Source organism: Cetorhinus maximus, chromosome 13, assembly GCF_964194155.1.
Source record: "Cetorhinus maximus chromosome 13, sCetMax3.hap1.1, whole genome shotgun sequence".
Lineage (NCBI taxonomy): Eukaryota > Metazoa > Chordata > Chondrichthyes > Lamniformes > Cetorhinidae > Cetorhinus > Cetorhinus maximus.
In genome coordinates, this window is record NC_135891.1 from 118,804,273 (window position 1) to 118,816,487 (window position 12,215).

Genomic DNA, 12,215 nt, shown 5'->3' on the forward strand with positions numbered 1-12,215 from the left:
TAATGTGGTGCATGAATTTCAGTGCCAGTGTGGTGCTAGGTATATAGGTCGTACGTCCCAAAGACTGGCAGATCGTATCAAACAGCATGTCCCAGCCGCTGTTCGCAACGGGCAGGGTACAGACTGTACCCAACCAGCCCGTGCTTGCACAATTCAAAACGCAGTGTCCGACATTAGATGTGATTCCGCGATTGGACAACATTTGCTAAACAATCCTGAATGTGCTAAAAATCACGCTGATAACCAATTTAAGATTGTCAGCTGGGCTCGCAGTGTGGTGCATTTCCATGAGCTAGAAGCTACATATATTAATACACAGGGCCCTGTTCTTTGCAAACAGAAAGAAAATGCACACACATTGTGCCTATTTCAACTAAACAAAATAGGTGATAGCCATTCGCTGGCTCATTCCTCAGGACACCGCCTTGACCAATCAGGGACAGGCTGCCTGGTACGAATTTAAACAAAGCTTGGCAGTTAACTGTCAGTCATCAGTTAACTGGTGCAATCTCCATGACAACACCTCTACCAATCAGAGTCCAAGAGTGCAAGACGAAAAGCTTTGATAACAAGTCTTGTCTCAGAAATAATCAAATAATTCTAACGTTTAATAGATTAATTGTGCAATTGAGTTGTCTGCTATGAACATACTTCTGTGCTGCTCTGGAGGCCATCTGGACCGGCGGGACAGGATCATCCTAACCTGCAAAGTGATTCGACAGCTCCTTACAGCCACACAGACGGCGCATCAGTGAGGGTGACTTCCAGGGCAGGACCCAATGGGATTGACAAGGATGAGGGCAGAGGGGTGGGCTGTTACGGAGCATCAGCAGCAGGTTGAGTTGACCAGTGCTTGCTATGACGTTAGATCGTATAGCCATTAGGGAGACGTGGTTACAAGGAGATCAAAACTGGGAACTAAATATTCAGGGGTATCTGACTTTTCGAAAAGATAGGAAGGAAAGCTTGGCGGGGTAGCTTTGTTAGTGCGAGATGGAATGAATACGATAGCAAGAAAGGATCTTGGATCGGAAGATGTAGAATCCATATGGGTGGAGGTAAGAAATAACAAAAGGAAGAAGACACTGGTGGGAGCAGTCTGTAGGGCCCCAAACAGTAACTATACTGTAGAACAGAGAATAAATCAGGAGATAATGAGGGCATGCAAAAAAGGCAGTACATTAGGTCATGGGTGACTTTAATTTTCATGTAGATTGGGAAAATTAAATTGGCAGAGGTAGCCATGAACAAGAATTCATAGAGTGTCTTCGGGACAGTTTCCTAGAACAATATGTTGTGGGTCCAACCAGGGATCAGGGTATTTTTGATCTGGTTATGTGTAATGAGGCAGGTTTAATACATGATCTCAGAGTAAAAGATACCCTAGGAAACAGTGACCATAATATGATTGAATTTAGCATTCAGTTTGAGAGTGAGAAACATGGATCAGAAACAACTGTGCCAAACATAAATAAGGGTAATTACAAAGGAATGAGGGCAGAGTTGACTGGAGTGAACTGGGATAGGATTTTAGCAGAAAAAGTGGTTGATGAATAGTGGCAGGTATTTAAGAAAATAGTTCATGACTCACAACAAAGATATATCCCAGTGAGGAAGGAGGATTCTAGGAAAGGGATAAACCAACCATGGTTAACCAAGGAAGTTAAGGATAGTATCAAGTTAAAAGAAAATACATACAATGTGACAAAGATTAGTGGTAAGCCAGAGGATTGGGGAAGTTTTAAAAACCAACAAAAAATGACCAAAAAATAATAAAGAGGGAGAAAATAAACTTTGAGGGTAAACTAGCAAGTAATATAAAAACGGGCAGTAAGAGCTTCTTTAAATATATAAAAAGGAAGAGAGAGGCTAAAGTCAATATAGGCCCCTTAGAGAATGAGGCTGGGGAAATAATAATGGGGAACCAGGAAATGGCAGAGGAGTTGAATAAATGCTTTGCTTCAGTCTTCACGGTAGAAGACACTAATAGCATTCCAATGCTAAATAATAAAGGGGCAAAAGAGGGGGAGGAAATAAATACAATAACTATCACTAGAAAAAAAATACTAGGGAAACTAATGGGGCTAAAGGCTGATAGGTCCCTTGGACCTGATGGGTTGCATCCTAGGATATTAAAGGAAGTAGCTACAGAGATAATGGATGTACTGGTAGTAAGGTTCCAAGAATCCTTAGATTCTGGAAAAGTCCCAGATGGTTGGAAAACTGCCAATGTAATACCCTTATTCAAAAAGGGAGGGAGACAAAAAACAGGTAACTATAGGCCAGTTAGCTTAACATCTGTCATTGGGAAACTGTTAGAGTCTATTATAAAGGATGTCATAGCAGAGCATTTAGAAATACATAATATAATCAAGCAGAGTCAGCTTGGCCTCATGAAGGGGAAATCATGCCTGACAAATTTATTAGAATTTTTTGAGGAGGTAACAAGCAGGATAGATAAAGGTTGTAGGTGTAATATATTTGGTTTTCCAAAAGGTGTTCGATAAGGTACCGCACATAAGGCTACTTAATAAGATAATAGCCCATGGTGTTGGGGGTAGTATATTAGCATGGATAGAGGATTGGCTAACTAATAGAAGACAGAGAGTTGGGATAAGGGGGGCATTTTCAGGATAGCAACCTGTAACTAGCGGAGTGGCACAGGGATCAGTGCTGGGGCCACAATTATTTACAATATATATTAATGACTTAGATGAGGGAAATGAATGTACTATCGCCAAATTTGTGGATGATACAAAAATAGGTGGGAAGGCAAGTGGTGAGGATGACACAAGGAGTCCACAGAGGGATATAGGCAGGTTAAGTGAGTGGGCAAAAAAGTGGCAGATGGAATATAATGTAGGAAAATGTGAGGTTATGCACTTTGGGAGGAAAAATAGAGAAGCTGAATATTATTTAAATGGAGAAAGACTGCAGAAAGCTGCAGCACAGAGGGATTTGGGTGTCCTTGTGCATGAATCCCAAAAAGCTAACATACGAGTACAGCAGGTAATAGGGAAGGCAAATGAAATGTTGGTCTTTATTTCAAAGGGAATGGAGTATAAAAATAGGGAAGTCTTGCTAAAACTATACAAGGCACTAGTTAGACCACACCTAGAATACTGTGAACAGTTTTGGTCCCCTTATCTAAAGAAAGATATACTGGCATTGGAGGCAGTCCAGAGAAGGTTCACTAGGTTGATTCCAGGTATGGAGGGATTTTCTTATGAGGAGAGGTTGAATAGGTTGGGCCAGTACTCATTGGAGTTTAGAAGAATGAGAAGCGACCTTATTGAAACATATAAGATTCTTAGAGGGCTTGACAGGGTAGATGCTGAGAGATTATGTCCCCTTGTGGGAGATTCTAGGACCAGAGGGCATAATCTCAGAGTAAGGGGTCACCCATTTAAGACAGAGATGAGGAGAAATTTCTTCTCTCACAGGGTAGCTAATCTGCTCTGCTACTACATTCTTTATAATAGGTGAGGTGAGAGTGACTGCCCTTGACATCAAGGCAGCATTTGACAGACTGTGGCATCAAGGAGCCCGAGCAAAACTGGAGTCAATGGGAATCAGGGGGAAAACTTTTTGTTGGTTGGAATCATACCTAGCACAAAGGAAGATGGTTGTGGTTGTTGGAGGTCAGTCATCTCAGCTCCAGGGCATCACTGCAGGAGTCCCTCAAGGTAGTGTCCTCAGCCCAACCATCTTCAGCTGCCTCATCTATGGCCTTCCCTCCATCATAAGGTCAGAAGTGGGGATGTTCACTGATGATTGCACAATGTTCAGCACCATTTGTGACTCCTCAGATACTGCAGCAGTCCATGTCCAAATGCAGCAAGATCCGCACAATATCCAGGCTTGGGCTGACAAGTGGCAAGTAACATTCGCGCCACACAAGTGTCAGGCAATGACCATCTCCAACAAGAGAGAATCCAACCATCGCCTCTTGATGTTCAATGGCATTACCATCACTGAATCCCTCACTATCAACATCCTGGGGGGGGTTACCTTTGACCAGAAACTGAGCTGAACTAGCTATATAAATACTGTGACTACAAGAGCAGGTCAGAGGCTAAGAATCGTAACTCACCTCCTGACTCCCCAAAGGCTATCCACCATCTACAAGGCACAAGTCAGGAGTGTGATGGAATACTCCCCACTTGCCTGGATGAGTACAGCTCTCACAACACCCAAGAAGCTTGACACCATCCAGGACAAAGCAGCCCACTTGATTGGCACCACATCCACAAACATTCACTCCCTCCACCACCATCACACAGTAGCAGCAGTGTGTACCATCTACAAGCTTCCCTGCAGGAATTTACCAAGTCTCCTTTGACAGCACCTTCCACACCCATGACCACTACCACCTAGAAGGCAAAGGGCAGCAGATAGATGGGACCACCTGGAAGTTCCCCTCCAAGTCACTCACCATCCTGACTTAGAAATATATCACCGTTCCTTCACTGTCGCTGGGTCAAAATCCTGGAACTCCCTCCCTAACAGCACTGCGGGTGTACTTACACCACATGGACTGCAGCGGTTCAAGAAGGCATCTCACTATCACCTTCTCAAGGGCAACTAGGGATGGGCAATAAATGCTGGCCCAGCCAGCGAAGCCCACATCCCATGAATGAATAAAAAAAAATAGATTCTAACATTTTCCCAATGACAGATGTTAAGCTAACTGGCCTATAGTTACCTGTTTTTTGTCTCCCTCCCTTTTTGAATAAGGGTGTTACATTGGCAATTTTCCAATCCTCTGGGACTTTTCCAGAATTCTTGGATTCTTGGAAGATTAATATCAGTGCATCCAATATCCCAGTAGCTAGTTCCTTTAAGGGTGACCAGACGTTCCGTCCAAACCGGGACGTCTGGTCACCCTGAGACTGCGGGAAGAAAAAGTCCCACCTGCCTCGCAAACGATGCATCAAGAAGAGTTTCCATTTCAATTCAAATGGCTTAATGGCTTTGCCCCTCATAATATTTCATATGAATCCATGCATCTGAGGGCACCTCCATATTGAAGTGCCCTTGTGGTCACTGACCTGCCTCAGCAGTGCCCGCGTCTCCCGGTGGTGCTACCAATGCTATCAAGTTGCCAGCCCTCTGATTGGGCATGGAGTGTTGAGAACCTGCCCACTGTTCTCAAAATAGGACGAGTGTGGAGGCGACCAATTAAGCGGCCACATCTGGGAATAATGCACCGAGGGAGGGGGGCATGCTGCTAGCAAGTGCAGACTTAGGACCCCGAAATGGTCCCAACATCAGAAAATCTCAGCAATTAACCAGGTAACTTGTATCCTGGGGGTGCTTGAGTATGGTGGTATGGCCGCTCTTCTTACTCACCTCGGTATTTATTAGCATATCTTTGTTTAGCAAACTGGCACCATTTTAAATTCCAGTGACTGCCACTCTCGGTATTCAAGCAAAAAACATTGGCCAAGTCACTGCAGACGGGATCAAATCCTTTATAATTCAGTAGGTGGGTTGCTCCAAGGGCAAATACCCTGTCAATGGAGGGCAACAAAATAGCTGCACAGTCAACATGATTGCGATCCTGTGAGGGAAGATCAGGCCTCTGATCGACCATTAACTTATCCATGATGTTAGCTAGGGCTCAAAGGGTAGCAGTCCCACTGAGTCAGAAAGTTGTGGATTCAAGTCCCACTCTAAAACATTTGAGCCAATAATCAAGGCTGACACTCCTAGTTCCAGTACTGAGGTAGTACTGCACTGTCAGAGGTGCGATATTTTGATTAAGGCGTTAAACCAAGGCCCTCTTTGCCTTCTGAGGCTGATGTAAAAGACCCCAGGAGCAGGAGAGTTCTCCCTGGTATCTCTCAATCAATTCCACTAAAAACAGATTATCTGGTCATTATCACATTGCTGTTTGTTGGATCTTGCTGCGCAGAAATTGGCTGCCACCTTTCCTAAATTACAACAGTGACTGCACTTCAAAATATCCTTCATTGGCTGCAAAGGTATGACTTGAGGTCAGGTGGGCGCTACTTAAATGCATCTTTTTCTTTGGTGTACATGAGAGTACAATGACCATATACTCATGGGGTACGCTACATATATAATGTAGACAAGACATGTTACTTATGTCACTGCCAAAGGAGGTTAGTAGCAAACTTCAGGGGGACAGAGAAGATTGGGGATGTGGGCAGACTTGGGGTGAGTGCAGTTTAATGCAGAGAAATGTGAAGTAATATATTTTGTAGGAAGAATGCAGAGAGGCAATAGAAACTAAATGGTACAATATTAAAGAGGGTGCAGGAACAGAGAGACCTGAGGGTGTATACATATTCAAATCATTGATGGTGTTAGAATAATTTGAGAAGGCTGTTAGAAAAGCATATGGGATCCTTGGTTTTATTAATAGAGGAACAAGAGTATAGAAGCAAGGAAGTTATGATAAACCTTTTATATATCATTGGTTCTGCTTTAGCTTGAGTCCAATTCTGGACATCACACTTTTGGAAGGATATTAAGCTCTTAGAGAGGGTGCAGAGGAGTTTTACAAAAATTGGTCCAGGCATGATGGAGAGACTGGAGAAGCTGGGATTGTTCTCCTTAGAGCAGAGAACGTTAAGAGGGGATTTGATAGAGACGTTCAAAATGGAGTAAATAAGGAGGAATTGTTTCCACTGGCGGGAGGGTCGGTAAAGAGTGGGAAAAGAACAGGGGGAGAGAAATTAATTGGATAGTCTTTCAAAGAACTGGCACAGGTTCAATGGGCTGAATGGCCTCCAACTTGGTTCAGGTTTCATAACTCTGGTGTGCTATAGCCTATAAATAATATATTGCGTATTCATTTATGTGCGTTCTGCCTGAAAGCAGATCTTTGGCTCATTGTCTGCTGATGCTTCATCCTGAGCCATTTTCTTGGCAGTTTTTGGCACTGGTGGTTTGTCATTGCCTTCCACTCTCAGGGACTGGGCAAGGAGGCAGGTCCCAAGACTACCCCAGTCAGAACGGGAATCGAACCCACACTGCTGGCGTTATTCTGAACCACACGCTAGTCATCTAAGTGAACCAGCCCCCATAGATTATATAGGGTATAAAAACATAAAACTTAAGAAATAGAAACAGGAGTAGGCCATTCGGCCCCTCAGGCCTGCTCTGCCATTTAATAATGTTATGGCTGATCAGATTGTGGCCTTAACTCCACTTTCCTGCCTGTCCCCCATAACCTTTGACTCCCCTGTAGATGAAAAATCTGTCTAACTCAGCCTTGAATATATTCAGTGACCCAGCCTCCGCTGCTCTCTGGGGAAGAAGATCCCAAAGACTAACAACCCTCTGAGAGAAGAAATTCCTCCTCATCTCCGTCTTAAATAGGAGACCCCTTATTTTTAAACTCTGCCTCCTGGTTCTAGATTACGCCACTAGGGGAAAACATCCTGTTAAAACACGGGGCAGAATCTTCCCAACACAGGAAATAACTGAGGGTCAGGAACATTTCTGGGTTCTGACCTGGCCGGTGTCAGTGTCGGCACGATGTTGTAATCTTACGGGAAACTGCTGATTAACAGGCTGCCTCGTCTTTGCCATCAAATTAAGAATGGTGGGTGGGTTCCTGAGGCTGGAGACCCAATAGGAGAGCCCACAACACTGGACAGTCGGCAGCCTCACTGGGAGAGGTGGGCGCTGCTGAGGCGGTTAGAGGAGTGTGAGGATGCTTAAATATGGGGGCACCATCGGATGCCTGCTTAAATTTTAAAGTAAGACCTACAGCTCTTAGGGCCATGAGTGTGGAGGGATATCCCCTTTCTGCACAGCAGCGTTTATGGACGAGGCTGCAGCCTTTTCCTTCTTGTGGCTCATTCATTGGGCTAGTGAGAGGAGACACCAGTGGTCCTCTGGTTGTCACTGTGAGGTCACCTTCGAGTTGCTGCTGTCCCCTGGACGCAGTTAGGGGATGGTCCGATGCCAGAACATTGCTATCGGTGTTTGAAACTTATTGCTATGTGGGGCCTTAATTGCCCTAATTGGCTACCCACTGCTACTGGTGGGTAGCCTCTGTTGTTTCGAGCCCGCCTCTGACAAAAGTGTTCAGACACGGGAATGTGTCGACCTGATGTGCAACTTTTGAAATCTCTCTGTGACCGGTCTCCATGGCACTGGTAAGATTCCACCCACCATGCCCGGTGTTGGACTAGCCCAAATGTGAGAGTGTTCCTGGTGAGAGGGCCAGGTGAAGGTTCACAGGTCATAGGGTAGCAACAATAGCAGCTGACAGTGTCCAGAATGGGGAAAGGGGCCCCAGTGAGAGGGAGCACAAGGAAGGGGCAACAAGGACAAAGTGATTAGTTTTATTATGGGACTTTTGCAGTCAGGGTTGGACGTAGAGAGGCAGAGAGGTTTGGTTGAGACTTATGGAGAGCAGGAATGTGATGATTGACAGCAGAGCAGAAGGAATAGGGAAGGGGTGAGGGTAAAGGTCAGGAGTCCATTGTGGACACAGAAGACAAAGGTCTGAGGGAACAAGTGAGACTCGGGTAAGAACGGGGGGTGAAGGGGCATTGTGAGCTCAGGATATGTGATATAAAATTCTAAATATAGGAACAGGAGGAGGCCATTCAGCCCCTCAAGCCCGTTCTGCCATTCAATGAGATCATGGCTGATCTGCGACCAAACTGAATTTTGCCCTTGACGGGTGGGCGGGCCCGACTGACTTGGTGGTGGGCGGGTAGCCGATCGCTGCCGCCGAAATGGGCCCCGCCGCCATTTTACGTGGGTGGGCCATTTAAGGCCGAGATGGGACATGTTAATAAAGTGCACAAAAACTTTTTTAAAACCGACATGAAACCTCATCTTGCCGGTGGATGAGGTTTCATGTGTTTTCAGAAGCCCGCCAGGGCTGCTGTCCTGTTCACCAGCCTTAAGGTTGGACGGGCAGGGCCTTTAATTGTTTTAACTATCCTGTCAATGGTCTCAATTGGCCTTTGACAGGTCGGCGGGCAGACAGCTGATCGCACTGCGCCCCCACCTTCCTGAATATTTAAATAGGGCGGGATCAGGGGTTCCGCCCGACATCATCCCACGTCTTTTTCGCTACGGCGAGCGGGCCCCACCCCCAGCTCACCAACAGAAAAATTCAGCCCCACGTGTGCACCTTTGTTCTATATTCCTCAATACATTTGACTGATAAATATCTATCAACATCAGATTTAAAATCTAGCATCAACTGCCATTTGTGCAAGAGAGTTTCAAATTTCTACCACAGTGTGTGTGGAGGAATCTTTCCTAATTTCATTGCAGGAAGGTCTGACTCTAATTTTTAGACTCTGTCCCCTGGCTCTCTTCTCTGCAAACAGTGGAAATAATTTTTCTCTATCTACCCCATCTGTTCCCCTTGCAAATTTTGGCTATGTCATCTCTAAACCTTCTAAATTCCAGGGAATACAATCCTAGTTTTTGTAAGTTAACCCTTGGAGTCCAGGTATCGTTTAGGTATATCTACACCACACTCCCTCCAAGGCCAGTATTTCCTTCCTGAGGTGTGGTGCCCAGATCTGCTCCGAGTAACTCCAGGTGTGATCTAACCAGTAGCTGAAGTATGACTTCTCTGCCCTTGTATTCTCGTCCTCTAGATAGAAAGACCAGCATTCCATTCACCTTACTGATTTGTTTCTGTACCTGCTCAGGGCGTTTTAATGATCTATGTACCTGGACCCCCAAATCTCTTTGAACCTCCATTGTTTCCAGTTTTTCACTATTTAGAAATTACCTCATTTTATCCTTTTCAGCTCCAAAGTGGATGATATCACATTTTTCCACATTGAAATCCATTTGCCACAGTTTTGCCCATTCACTTAATCCATTAATGTTTTTGCAACATTACACTTCCATCACTGCATACAATGCCATCTACCTGTGTCATCGGTAAACTTGGAGATGTGACTTTTTATTCCATCGTCTAAGTCGTTAATAAATACAGTGAATAGTGAGACTCCAACACAGATCCCTGTGGATGCTACTAGTCACATTCTGCCAATGAGAGTACCTGCCCATTATCCCAACTCTCTGCCTTCTGTCACTCAGCCAATTTCCCAACCAACTGAATGGCATGGAGTTTGTACGATTGCCACAATTGCTTACAGGAATTACAGCATCAAAGGAGAGGTTGTTTGGCCATTGTGCCAGTTTCAATGCTAGGTCTTAAACTGCATTTTATCTACTCTTAATCACATGTTGAGCCTTACTGCAGACTGGCTCACTGGCAAGCACAGGATCAGGTCACTGGAACACTGACACTGGCAACATCCCATTCTTTGGATTTGCCAGGCAATGAACTGCTACTGTTGTGGGAGCCAAAACTTATGGGAATATCAATTAACACGGTAACAAATTAACTATCTGTCTGAGAGAGAGGGAGTGAGGAGGTTCAGATTCGTGAGGAAGTTGTGAATCATCTCATATGGCGCTCATCACTTCAGGCCATAGGAACAGGAGGAGGCCATTCAGCCCCTCCAACTTGTTCCACCATTCAGATTACAGCTGATTATGGATGATCTGTGTATCAGCTCCATCGAACCAGCTTGCATCTACAACAACTAACACCCTTGGCGAACAAGAATCTTTGAATTTCTGTCTTGAAATTTTCAAATAACCTTCAGCCTCAACAGCTTTAATTCTTTCATGAGGTCTGGGTGTCATTGGCTAGGTCAGTTTTTGTTGCCCATCTCTAATTGCCCTTGAGAAGGTGGTGGTGAGCCACTGCCTTGAACCATTGCAGTCCATCTGATGTGGGTACTCCCACTATGCATTTTTCTTCTAGTTTGATTCTCTTTCTCACCATTTTTTACCAAGGTTGTTTAATTACAGAGTAGAGCTCATGCCCATTCAGGATATGTACAGATCCTGTATTCTAACAAATACTACATTGAACACCTGACATTGTTCAACAGAACCTTTACCCATTAACAGTTCTGCCCACTCTATTCTGGTGAATTTCTGCCTCATCCCTCCAAAATCCACCTTACTAAACTTTAAACCCTAGCTTTGTGACTCCCCTTTCGTAGGAAAGTAGGAGCAGGAATAGGCCCTTCTGCCCGTCGAGCCTGCTCTACCATTTAACTAGAACATGGCTGATCTTCTATCCCAGCACCATCTTCCCACTCTCTCCCCGTATCCTTCAATGTCATTAGCGTCTAGAAATCTATTGACCTCTGCTTTGAACATACTCAATGATTGAGCCTCCAGAGCCCTCAGGGGTAGAGAATTCCATAGATTCACCATCCTTTGACTGAAGAAATTCCTCCTCATCTCAGTCCTAAATGTCCCATCTCTTATTCTGAAACTGTGTCCCCTGGTTCTAGAGTGCCGCACCCCCCCACCCCCCGCCAAAACCAGGGGGCTTTCTTGCATTTTCCTGCATCTACCTTGTCGAGTCCTGTTAGAATTTTGAACACTTCAATGAGATCACCTCTCATTCTTCTAAACTCTAGGGAATACAGGCCCAGTCGCCTCAATTTTTCCTCATCGGACAATCCTGCCATCCCAGGAATCAGTCTGGTGAACCTTCGCTGCACTCCTTGTATGGCCAGTATATCCTTCCTTAGGCAAGGAGACAAAAACTGCACTAATGCTTCAGGTGTGGTCTCGCCAAAGCTCAAGACAACTGCAGCAAGACTTCCTTATTCCTGTACTCAAATCCCCTTGTTATACCAATTGCCTTCCTGATTGCTTGCTGCACCTGAATGTTAGCTTTCAGTGACTTATGAACAAGGACACCGAGGTCCCTTTGACATCATCACTTCCCAATCTCTCCCCATTTAAGAAATACTCTGCATTTCTGTTTTTCCTACCAAAGTGGATAACTTCACATTTTTCCACATGGCGGAGCAGCCTTGAGGGGCCGAGTGGCCTAATAATACACACACACCACCCCCCCCCCTTCCCCCAAGTGGCCATTTTGCTGAGGCCAGCAAACATCTCCAGTTAAAATCCTCTCTTTCAGTATCCTGCTCTCAATAATGTCACTGGGTAGCTGACAGTATCAATCACAGGAGCAGAACTGATCGGGTTTCCATCCTCAACCCTCCCATTTAAAACTAAGGTCAGAGTTCAGTCTATCCCTGCCTCGACTGCTTCTCTCATTCCCCTTTTCACTCCACTGACACAACACCCTGAATCTTGGCTTGCTGTGAGTCAGGGTACGCTGCCAGCCCTATACGTGAAGATTAATGATGCTTAGGGGT

The 12,215-nt window shown here is 45.1% G+C and overlaps 1 protein-coding gene across 2 annotated transcripts in view; it reads left to right on the plus strand.

The window, feature by feature from the left end:
* ano8b (anoctamin 8b) overlaps nt 1–12,215 on the plus strand; it is a 151,301-nt gene that overhangs the window by 44,507 nt on the left and 94,579 nt on the right. The gene's annotated exons all lie outside the window — the stretch shown is intronic.